The following is a 12,602-nucleotide window of genomic DNA, read 5'->3' on the forward strand; positions in this document are numbered from 1 at the left end:
ATGGTTTCAATGAGTAATTTTATTAATTGTGTTTGCTTCTGAAACCATTTATCTGGTACAATGGTTTCAGAGAGTTGTAATCTGAAACCATTTTGCTGGTAGAATGGTTTCAGTAAGTTGATTTAGTCATTTGCTTCTGAAACCATTTAGCTTGTAGAATGGTTGCACATAGTTGTATTCTGAAACCATTTTACTGGTAGAATGGTTTCAGTGAGTAATTTATTAATTGTGTTTGCTTCTGAAACCATTTATCTGGTACAATGGTTTCAGAGAGTTGTAATCTGAAACCATTTTGCTGGTAGAATGGTTTCAGTAAGTTGATTATTAGTCATTTGCTTCTGAAACCATTTAGCTTGTGGAATGGTTGCACATAGTTGTATTCTGAAACCATTTTACTGGTAGAATGGTTTCAGTGAGTAATTTATTAATTGTTTTTGCTTCTGAAACCATTTATCTGGTACAATGGTTTCAGAGAGTTGTAATCTGAAACCATTTTGCTGGTAGAATGATTTCAGTAAGTTGATTATTAGTTATTTGCTTCTGAAACCATTTAGCATGTAGAATGGTTTCAGAGATTTGTACTCTGAAACCATTTTCCTAGTAGAATGGTTTAAGTGAGTTGATGTAAGGTAGTGAAAAATGAGATTTAGGTAGTGAAAAATTGGGTTTTTTTTTTCTGTGTCCAAATCAAACGAACCAAGTCTCTATTTGTAGACAAAAAAAAATATGAATTTTGGTATAAAAATAAAAAAATAAAAAATTAATTTACAATGAAATAATTGAGTTTAAAGTATTAAATGAAAAAAAAATTAACGCAGCCAATTATATGCTGACACGTGGCCTTTCTTTTTTAAAAAGTTTCTCTCTCCGCGTGTGGGCTGCAGCCACGCGCGTCTGTCGGCGCGTGTGATGCACGCGCTTGGATTTTGTGCAATCACACGCTGCCACGTGTCCTGGGGGGTGGGAAAAGAAGGTGGGGGCGCGTGTACTGTTGGGTAAATTACAGAAATGCCCCTGTTGCTATATTCTTTCAAAAATTAAAAAAATGGGTATTTTTGTCCAACTGAAAAGTTGCACCTTGCTAACTTAGACCCAACTGGGTCTAAGTTAGCAGCCCCCTAAAATATATAATGAAAAGAGGAGTTTGTTGGAATGACCTTTCTTTTAGATGGTTGTAGGGCCTCTTGAACGGCAGACCGTGAATTATGCAGAATGTGGTTTAATTATTTGCCCCACAACTTTAGGAAACACTAAATTTTCATGAAAGGTTCCTAAGAATATGTCAAGAATCATTTTTGATCTTATTCACACGTGAAACATTTGCCTCTAATTATACTTCTTCTTCAGATATTTTCTCCTTTTAATTCGTGATTTGATCATCCTATTCTTAGCTTCTCCTAATTTAATTATACATATATATATATATATATATATATATATATATATATATATATATATATATATATATATATATATATATATATATATATATATAAACATAAAGGCCTAGCTTAATTGAAACATATCACAATTCTCCAAAACCATCCTAATTCTTTCTCCCTTAGATTCTCATTCAAGGACTCTCTTCTTTCTAGACATAGGGGGAGGAGAGAATTTTTTTCAATTACAAAGATTTGATAATTAATTCTACAAGCTAACAATGGCCAAGGGAATCAGAAATGTAAGTTCTTGGATGGAAGTTGCTCCTGCACCAATAATTTTTCCAACAAAGCCTTCAAATTCTCCTACTTTGGAGACAATCAAAGAAGCTGTTGAGGAATACGATGATATTCAAATCCGCCATAAATAACTAATCTCATTAAGTAACAAATGTTGCAAGAGATTTTGCTGGGGATTTAGTGAACCCTGTTTTGAAGCAGGTTTTATCATATGAAGCTATTAACCGTGGGTACTACAAAATTCATGTAGTACCCGTACCCGGTATCTTACTTGTACTCGGTACAATACCTGTATCCGGTATTCGTTGGGTACTTGTGAGTACTTTTTCTATTATTGTATATTAATTTCTTATCATATTGTTCAAACAAACTTTTATTTCTATAAAAAAAAAAAAAAAAAAAACTATCAGACTATTATTATATTGTCATCTTTCTTTTCTAATTTTCATGATTTCGGTTGGATATTTTTACTCTTCAGCTAGTATAATTTGATTTATGAGTTGTGATGTAATAATTTATGAAGGAAAATGCTTAAAGATACGAAAGAGATTTTTAAAAAACAAGTGAATTATGTGACAATCTAGAAATGGAAAGCAATTTCGGTTAACTGTAACTCTTTCTCTACATTTTTTTTTTCTTCTTAAAATAAATAAATACAAATGTAATCTATAAAAAAACAAGGAAGCAAAGGATGCAGTTAAAAAAACAAGTAGTATGTATACTTACGACAATTTTTTGTATCTTACTAAAATAAAAAGATATTCATTTATTTAAGAGTATACTGTATTAGATTCAAGCACAAATTGACAGTTAAATATTTCAATTATTAATTGAAGTTAACATGTCAAATGCAATTCCAAAATTTTCAATAACATCAATTGTTTTCCAATGCATCTACACCCGCTTTTAGCTCAGGTGTATAATATACAACTTGTTTAAATAAATAAAAATAAATAAATCATCAAGTTTGAATGTATGGCTCTATTTTTTGTGAAGTAAATTAAACTAATAATAATAATAATCGGGCTTTAAAATATATTAAACGGTGACATCAAAATTGATGAGCTATAAGTCACTAGGTTTGGTCTAGTGGTGAGTGGGTTGGATAGTATGTTATAAGTCATAGGTTCGATCTCCACTCGTTATAAACCAACCGGTAGTGAAAAAAATAAAATAAAATAGAGAATATGTACAATTGTCCACATATCCACTCATACATCTTCTTGATACCTTACACCACTTACACAAATCCCAACGAACACCACAACACCCATGCCGACCACCCACACCACACCATTGACGCAAGAGAAATTACATTTATTTTTCATGATGTAATACACTATTTTGATCGAACCAAAATGATAGCTTCGATAGTGAGGCTTTAGGCAATTCCGACGGTGATAAGTTTTTGGTACGGTGGATCACTGAGAAAGGTATTTATAAAATACGTAGCACTCTAACGCTCAAGTCCATATGTGATTAAAAAGAAGTGAAGTGGAAAGCAATTGAATTGTGTATCTTGGCGCCAAAGTCGCGTTTTTATATAAGGGGATACAGTTACAACCGTATGTGACAGCTAATTTAGAACAATGAGAGTCGTTGGGATGAATCTGACGGTCCTGATAATTTTGAGGAGAGAGCATTCACTATAGAGGGTGTTTATGAACAATGGTGTCCAATACATAAAGCTATCTGAATGAAATGGATTTCGACCGGAACTAAGATGGGACTGCAAATATTAAAACCCCCTTAAATTAAGACGCAATGATGAATCTCCATTACCACCACCATTGGGATGTCACAATGAGGAATACATGAATACTTAGTTTAGACATATCAAATTATTGAACAGTGATATTTAGAATTAACGCTTGATAAAATTTTATGTGATTTCGAATTCATCTAAGACATTAGAGTATTATTATTGTAGCAAAGGATTCTTAGTAACTAACACTAGTTTGAAGCACTATGTTAATTCATCTTAATATCAAGAGTGAAATTATAGTCTAATGTCGAGTTTACCAACTTGCTAATTAAAATGAAAAGATTCATTTAACCTAATCATATTTAGTCTGTTTGAAAATCACAAATTATATTATTTTGTTTGATAAGTGATAACTCAAATATATGCTAAGCATACTCCCGGCATTTACATCTTAGACATGCATGATGCAATCGTTTTGTCAAAATTAAACAAATCTTATAATATGAACTTTAGGGTCCGTTTGGTTTGAGGAGAGAAAGTGGGAAGAAAAAAAATTAGGCAAATCAATGAATGAATTTAGACTAAAATTAGTTTAAGTTCATTCATTGGTTTGCGTAATTTTCTTTCCTCTAACTTTTTCTCCCTTAAACCAAACAAACCCTTAATTTATTACTTAGTGATAATTTAGTCTAGTTGCTAAATTGTCCTCAAGAGTCAGACCCTATATCTTGAGCAGCCCTTTATTGGTAGTTTGTTAGTACTCCCTCCGTCCCGTAATATAAGCAAAAAAACATTTTTTTGATGTCCCAAAATATAAGCAAAAAACAACTTTTTTAATACTAAAGTTACAAAATTACCCTTAGTCATAATTCACTATTGTTTAGTTTCCCAATAAACTTTTGGGTAGTTAGTTTCTTTCAATATGACTTTTTAGCTTTCATCATTCAAAAAGCTAATTTTTTCATTAACAAGAAGTAATTATAACAAGGGTAATACGGGAAACTTAATTGTTTGTTTTGATAAAATTTAGAGTTTCTTAATAAGTGTGAAAACTTTTTTTTTTGCTTATATTTCGGGACGGAGGGAGTATATCGCTGCCCTCTTGTTTAACTTCCATCGTTGATTTCCTTCTCATTTCCTCCGCCCTCCACAAAAAACACGTTGGCATTAAATAATTTAGAGTTATACTACATGCCATTATTAGTTTTTAGCTAATAATTATGGAGTTTGTTAGAAGTTACAAGTGTGTGACTTAAGGTGCAAGTATTATAGCTATATAATGCACTTGCATCTATTGTAAAGTTTCAGTTTTTTGTGTTGTGAATAAAGAGAACAAACTTTCCCTAAAGTGTAATTCATCTTCTTACTTTCTCTCCCAAAACCCTTCCTCCATTGTTGATCAATTTTTGAGTTCATAGTTTTTCATTTTGTTCTACTGGTTTCTGTGCCTTACCAGTTTTGTGTGTGAGGATTCATAGAGTGAGATTTTGTTCCAACATATGGTATCAGAGCTTGTAATGCAACTTCTGCTTTTGTCTTGCCTGCAGCTCTTGAAGGAAATTGATACGATAAAAGCAGCGGAATTTTAAAATTTTCCTTTTGTGATCCTTACGAATGGTCATGAATTGTGTTTAGAGTTTTACCTTTTGATTCGAAAACTCCCTTTAAATCATGAACGGCTATCGAACACTTCGAATCACGAACAAGGTCACGAACAAGAACCTCGAACCGTCACGAACAAGGTCACCACCAAGTCACCAACGAATTTGATCACAAGCGTTAAAGGTATAACGCCTCTAGCCAGTCCACACGAACAACAACCTTCAATGGAGTGCTAGCTCCAATGGTTTGAAGGGTTAGGAGAAAGGAGGCACAAAATAAGGATTAGGGTTTTTCACAAAAACTCTAGAAAGGTGATTAGGGTTTCTCAAGAGAGGAGAGAACAAAGGCTCATGAGAATGAGTAACAAAAGTGTGTAACTATTTCTCCTTACCACAAGGGTTCTATTTATAGAACCACTTGCCATGGCAAAATTACACTAAAGCCCTTTTAACTAAATGGGCTATAGTGGGCGCCATTCTCATGTAAATATGTCTAGTACATATTTGCACCCCCTTCTTGCTACATCATACCATATGATGTAATGCTCATTTTAATTACCATAATTCCCTTATCATATTTCCTTATTTCTCCAAGGTGCACCGTACCTTACGGTGTTCCAATCTCACTAGATTGTTCTTATGTGTGTGACCCTGTAGGTTTTCGTAACATTGACAATTATAATAAATCACTATTTATTACAATAAACAGTGAGCGGTATCTAGCAACACATCACTGCTACTCAAGTTACGAGAAATTAACATGTGATCTAAACATAACCTCTTGTGATAATATCAGTGTGTATAATTACCCCTTTGCCCTTTATGTCTATATTGAACACAAAACATACTTGGTGTCATCTTTGTCCAGTTCAATATTGGGCCCATGACATTTATCCTGTTGTGCAGGATTGGCAAATTCCATCTAGGTCACTACTGTCCCTCAGCATGCTTTGTGAAGTACCCATCAACTGCCTTTATGGTTATCCTGTTACGGACAACGTTAGATCAGCAACAAAGTGCTTGACTCCACATCTAGGGTACAAAGTGGTTTCAGGTCTAAGGGCGGTTTACACCATTATCACCATGAGAGTAACTTATGACACTTTGCATAACTTTGCATGTAGTACTCTCATAGCGGGTCAATCCAGTATAAATATTACTCCTAATATTTATACCTACGTCAAGACTTGATAACTCCTTATCCCATGATCCATGAGATGTGATCATCAGTCTATCTTCATAATAGTCTTTATGCTTTAAGGTTATCCCCTTTACCTTAAAGCTCGACTACGGATACTTTAAGAATAGTGTCCTTATGTTTAATATTATCTCATGATTAAGTCACACTTAATTATTAAACGGACTTTCTATTCTAGGGACTTCATTATTTTGCAACCTTACAAATATAATAAAGAAATGCCATATTTATATTCAAACTCCTAAAGCAAATACTATGAAAATAGATTGGCTCTTAGGGCTTACTCCAACAATCTCCCACTAGCACTAAAGCCAATCTAGGTTTCTCTTAATACCTATAGACTTAGTATGCCCATCACGCTTCAACTGCGCAAGAGGCTTTGTTAGTGGATAAGGAACTATTTCCTATGTTGGTATCTTACGTATCTTCCAACGTTCTATTTCGATCTCTATCGAAATATATAAGTGTCTAAGTATATTCATGAATCGTCGGTGAGATCTATTTTCAAGTGTTCTTGCAAGATTAAACTATTACCATCACTAATGTGATTAATGTGACTTGTAACACCGGAAACATATCTTTAGCTCAATCATGAGCCAAACGATCCAATCTTAAATACTCAACTTATTTAACTGAAACAAACATATTACGAAGCTTATCTTATAGCTTTCAATGCTTGTATTCAGCCATGATATACAATACATTGGTATGGAAACTTCCTTCATTATAACTTCCTTATAATGATCCTTCCCATACCTATCTATTTCAAGAAATAGGCCTTAGTTCCTTTAAGGTCCTTAGGGATATTCTTGAAGGTAAGTTAGTGTCAAACACTAATTTCAATTTTGGTACATAGGTTATTCCTAACTCTTTAGGAATTCTTGCCTAAGTGTTTCATCAAGAGTTATTTTCCTAGTCATGTCTCACATGTATAAGAAAAATGTCTTGATGATTAATATGATATCAGATATTATCACTCCCACTAAAACTTTGTATGCACAAGATTTATATTTGTCCTTCATTTGTTTTCCACAAAACTTTCAAAAGGAACAAATATTCAAATTTATTCGATCTAATCAAAGTTAGATAGGTTTGTCCTTGTTAATTTGTTTTCATAAAACTTCATAAAAGGAACAAACAATAATTTAATTTTCTGAGAACTCTATCTAATCAAAATTAGATAGCTACAAGTTATATACCTTTCTAGCATCATTTGGATCAACAAAACCCTTACGTATATGTCCAACGCATATATATGAGGTCATTCCAATTAAGGAATGCAACTTTGTTATCCATCTACCAAAACATGTAGTACAACATTTAGCAGAAGCAATCAAATATTATAAGGTATTCTTAATACCATCCATATCAGTGTTCAAAAAGAATACTCACTTTCATCGTATGAGTCTTACTCATCTTGAAGACATAACCATTATCTACATAAGGTTAGTGTATATGGATTCTGTATGAGATTTCATGGCATTTAGCCACTTCTCATAATCTAGATCGTCTTACGACCTTTTAGAAAGTCAAAGACTCATCTTCCATGAGAATCATATCACATTGCTGAGTCATGATAAAACCATACCTTGTAGCCATATGTGATATGTTAGACTTATCTTGGATTTGTGCAACTTTAAAACAATGGTTCTTCAACAACCTTGAGGAACCGGTTTGCATTCCCTTTTAAATAAATATGTTTTGTGGTACTTGAATTTATTCAAGTTCTATATCACTCCCACTGTCTCTTTTAGAGACACACTCCCACTAGAGGAATGTTTCAAACCTAGCAACAAAACAACCTTTTGTCCTTAAGAGTGATATAGGACCAATATCCCTTTCTTTAGGATATTTCCACTTATTCATTCATTCATTTGGAATTAGATTTTTCTAATAAATTTTAATCCAAAATTCTCATAAAGACAAACTTGGTACTCTTACCTCCATATCGCATATGGTGTCTTTATGATCATTTTAAAAGGGAACTAATTGTGGGTGAAGATTAATTATAAGTAAAGAGATTTATAGAAAGAGTCAATATATAATTAAACTATCCTTAAATCATGTCAAACATGATGTGATAAAATAGTTATTATAGTCTTTTAATTAAGTATTTACTGATATGACTCATTCATATAACTTAAATACTTTTGTCGAGTTCTATTTTCTTCATTGTTGAATTTCTTTGACAAATTCAAAGATTTCTAATTGGTGTCATACACCTACCAACATCTAATGATTTTAATCATCAATGTTAATGAAGTAAAATAAACTCAATATACAAAATATGTTTAGTGGTCGACATACATCTCATGTATATTGTTCAAATAGGTCATGCGTTATTTTATTGACACATCGAATATTTGTACTAAACAACAATGCTCTTGATATATTTAAGGTCCAAATCATATTTGGCTCTTATCACGATTGTTATAGATAACCCTATCAAGACCATGGAACCCTAGTCCATTACTTGACTTGGAGTAATAGTATAGAAAACTTTGCTTAAATGATAGGACCATTACTTGTCTTATCATTTAAGGCTACAATTCATATATTGTCAATACAAGATATACAATTGCTACTTCTATTACTAGATGGAATTCAATAACAATTATTGTGTTCCATTTCAAACTCGATTTTAAGTCATTGCATAAGCTCTCATTATCAATGAAACAATTTTCATTTTAGATATGGGTTGACTTAAAATTATAGCCAATGTTCTAATTCTTTAAGCATCTCTATTTTCGAAAAATTGAGATTCAACATCTTGTATCATATACTTTTGATGTAGAAATAGAAATTTTGACTTTCTATAACAATATGTGCATTATTGAAGTCTCACTTCATACTTTTGGTTTGACTCTTCCAAGAACTATTTACGTCATTTTTATTTAATGGTCTAACCATAGCCGTTCTACTTTGACAACCATTTTGTACTATTCAAATAAGAGGAATATAAATCTTATTTATATTATATCTCAAATCTTTGATAGTGCAAATTAATTCTCATTCAACTCAACAAATTCCGGTAGATATTCAAAACAATTTTGTCTATATCTATTCCATTATAATTTGTTAGATTGATCCTATGACCAACTTTTTGATCCATTGAGAAATTTATCATACTCTAAAGTTCTTTCAAAAGGATCTTACTTGAGATTAAATGATCACATCATTTATTATATATTCTATATCTAGACGTCAACTTGATGCTTCTAACAAGTATCCCTTTTCCAATCTAGTTATGGTAGGTTGTTCACAGTTTATAGTTCAAGACTTATAGTTTTCTCGCATTTGAGAACAATTCTCAATTTGTACCAATACAGAAACTCCTTTCTGAAAATCTTGTCCTTCATAAGGACAACTTAATATGTATTGTATTTCGAAATTCTAATTACAAAGATATGTAAGATATTATGACTAAATCATATTTAATTTGGTCTTTAATTAAATACGCTCTCTCACTATTTTACTCAAAACAAATGACCCTCGTCATTTGATTCGGAAAATCCCGTTGGAAGATTTTCTAGTGAGAATGAGATCCATATTTCACTTCGTTTTAAGTCAGCGTTGGGCTGATTACACAAAACTTAGTTATTTAGGTAGGAAACTCCTTTCCAATTGTATCTCATACAACTCCCATATCCTTTCTATTGGGTGAATAACACTTATTCTAATCCATCACATGGAATGACCCAATACTTGCTTCTAAAGTCATATAATCTTATTATATTTTCTTTAGTTAAGTTAGACCCATTAAATAGCGATCGGATAAATAAATTACCTCACCGCAACTTATCAATATTGACAATGCACTTCGCGTTGGCAAAACCTACATTGATCGATATTGATCTTGAAGGGCGCTATTCGTTGGAAAGCAATAAAACTTAATATTAATTCCTTTGAGGGCTTTTATAATTAATTTGATCTCACCTTACCACGGCTTACATACAATGACGTCACTCCATACATAACATGCATCAACATACATAATATAATAAAATGAAACAGTTATGGCCCATAGCGCATTTGTTCTCCCAAGCCAATGAGAGAACCTAATCTAACCTAAAACGATCTATACTTCTCCAAGCATGATCTCCAAGGTTGACCTCCATTGTTCTTCTTCTTCATAATATTACATAATAATATAAAAGAATACTCGTTTTACATACGAGGGAGTGGATGAGAAGAGAATATAGAGAATAGAGATAAGGCACGACACGCAGGCCGTATTTAAAAAACCAAATGCAATAAAATAAATAAACTAAGGCCATAACCGATCATCAAATATAATAATAACAAACAAACTTTATTATTATTAAAGTCTCATAATTAATTAAATCCGGCGATTGATCAAATCAGGTAAGTTTGATTCAAATATTTAATTCACAATTAAATATTTCGAATCAAAATTTGCTAAAATAAATAACATTATTTTAAAGTAGAATTAAATCTTTTGACAATTCTCCAAATATGGAAAATTATTTAATCAAAACCTTTTTGAATAAAATATTTCCAAAATTGGTAATATTATCTTTTAAAACAATTTTAAAAGATATTTCTAGAGATTTGAAACGATTTCATAATTAAATATATTTGTCAAATATGGAAAATTATTTAATCAAAACCCTTTTGAATAAAATATTTCCAAAATTGATGATATTATCTTTTAAAACAATTTTAAAAGATATTTCTAGAATTTTGAAACGATTTCAAAATTAAATATATTTATCATCTACTTTTCGCATCAACACTTGATACGTTTTGCAAATCCTAATTTTAATGACACAACATTTGTGCAACCCTTTCATGCCGTCAAAATTCCTTATGACCAAATTCAATCCAATTGATCAACATGTCATTGTTTCACCATACAAATGTCGGATTCCGAAACAAATGAACACGGCTCGCTTTAATTGAATAACTTTCATAATAATTTTAACGAAATTACTAACGGTATATCACATACACCATTTTGCATTACGGTTACTTATATCATATATAAGTTTATGGCCGTTCTTGATTGTGTAACCTTAGGACAATTAACATATCGCATGCTTCACCATACAAGTGTCGGATTCCGAAGCCGTTTCAATGTTAATTACCCAATTCATACACAAAACTTACATCACATGTAAGTATTGACCGTTCTTGTTCGTGTAACCTTAGGACAATCAACATATCGCATGCTCCACCATACAAGTGTCGGATTCCGGAGCCGTTTCAATGTTAATCATCCAATTTATACACAAACAACCGTCAAATTTTAATTACTCGATTTTAATCTTTTATTAACTGTTTTAATCATATTAAAACTGAATTCATGAATTTAAACAAACATCAATTCATGGTTTCGTAAGTGGCTCTGATACCACTGAAGGAAAATTGATACGATAAAAGCAGCGGAATTTTAAAATTTTCCTTTTGTGATCCTTACGAATGGTCATGAATTGTGTTTAGAGTTTTACCTTTTGATTCGAAAACTCCCTTTAAATCATGAACGGCTATCGAACACTTCGAATCACGAACAAGGTCACGAACAAGAACCTCGAACCGTCACGAACAAGGTCACCACCAAGTCACCAACGAATTTGATCACAAGCGTTAAAGGTATAACGCCTCTAGCCAGTCCACACGAACAACAACCTTCAATGGAGTGCTAGCTCCAATGGTTTGAAGGGTTAGGAGAAAGGAGGCACAAAATAAGGATTAGGGTTTTTCACAAAAACTCTAGAAAGGTGATTAGGGTTTCTCAAGAGAGGAGAGAACAAAGGCTCATGAGAATGAGTAACAAAAGTGTGTAACTATTTCTCCTTACCACAAGGGTTCTATTTATAGAACCACTTGCCATGGCAAAATTACACTAAAGCCCTTTTAACTAAATGGGCTATAGTGGGCGCCATTCTCATGTAAATATGTCTAGTACATATTTGCACCCCCTTCTTGCTACATCATACCATATGATGTAATGCTCATTTTAATTACCATAATTCCCTTATCATATTTCCTTATTTCTCCAAGGTGCACCGTACCTTACGGTGTTCCAATCTCACTAGATTGTTCTTATGTGTGTGACCCTGTAGGTTTTCGTAACATTGACAATTATAATAAATCACTATTTATTACAATAAACAGTGAGCGGTATCTAGCAACACATCACTGCTACTCAAGTTACGAGAAATTAACATGTGATCTAAACATAACCTCTTGTGATAATATCAGTGTGTATAATTACCCCTTTGCCCTTTATGTCTATATTGAACACAAAACATACTTGGTGTCATCTTTGTCCAGTTCAATATTGGGCCCATGACATTTATCCTGTTGTGCAGGATTGGCAAATTCCATCTAGGTCACTACTGTCCCTCAGCATGCTTTGTGAAGTACCCATCAACTGCCTTTATGGTTATCCTGTT

Source organism: Trifolium pratense, linkage group LG1 (assembly GCF_020283565.1).
Source record: "Trifolium pratense cultivar HEN17-A07 linkage group LG1, ARS_RC_1.1, whole genome shotgun sequence".
NCBI lineage: Eukaryota > Viridiplantae > Streptophyta > Magnoliopsida > Fabales > Fabaceae > Trifolium > Trifolium pratense.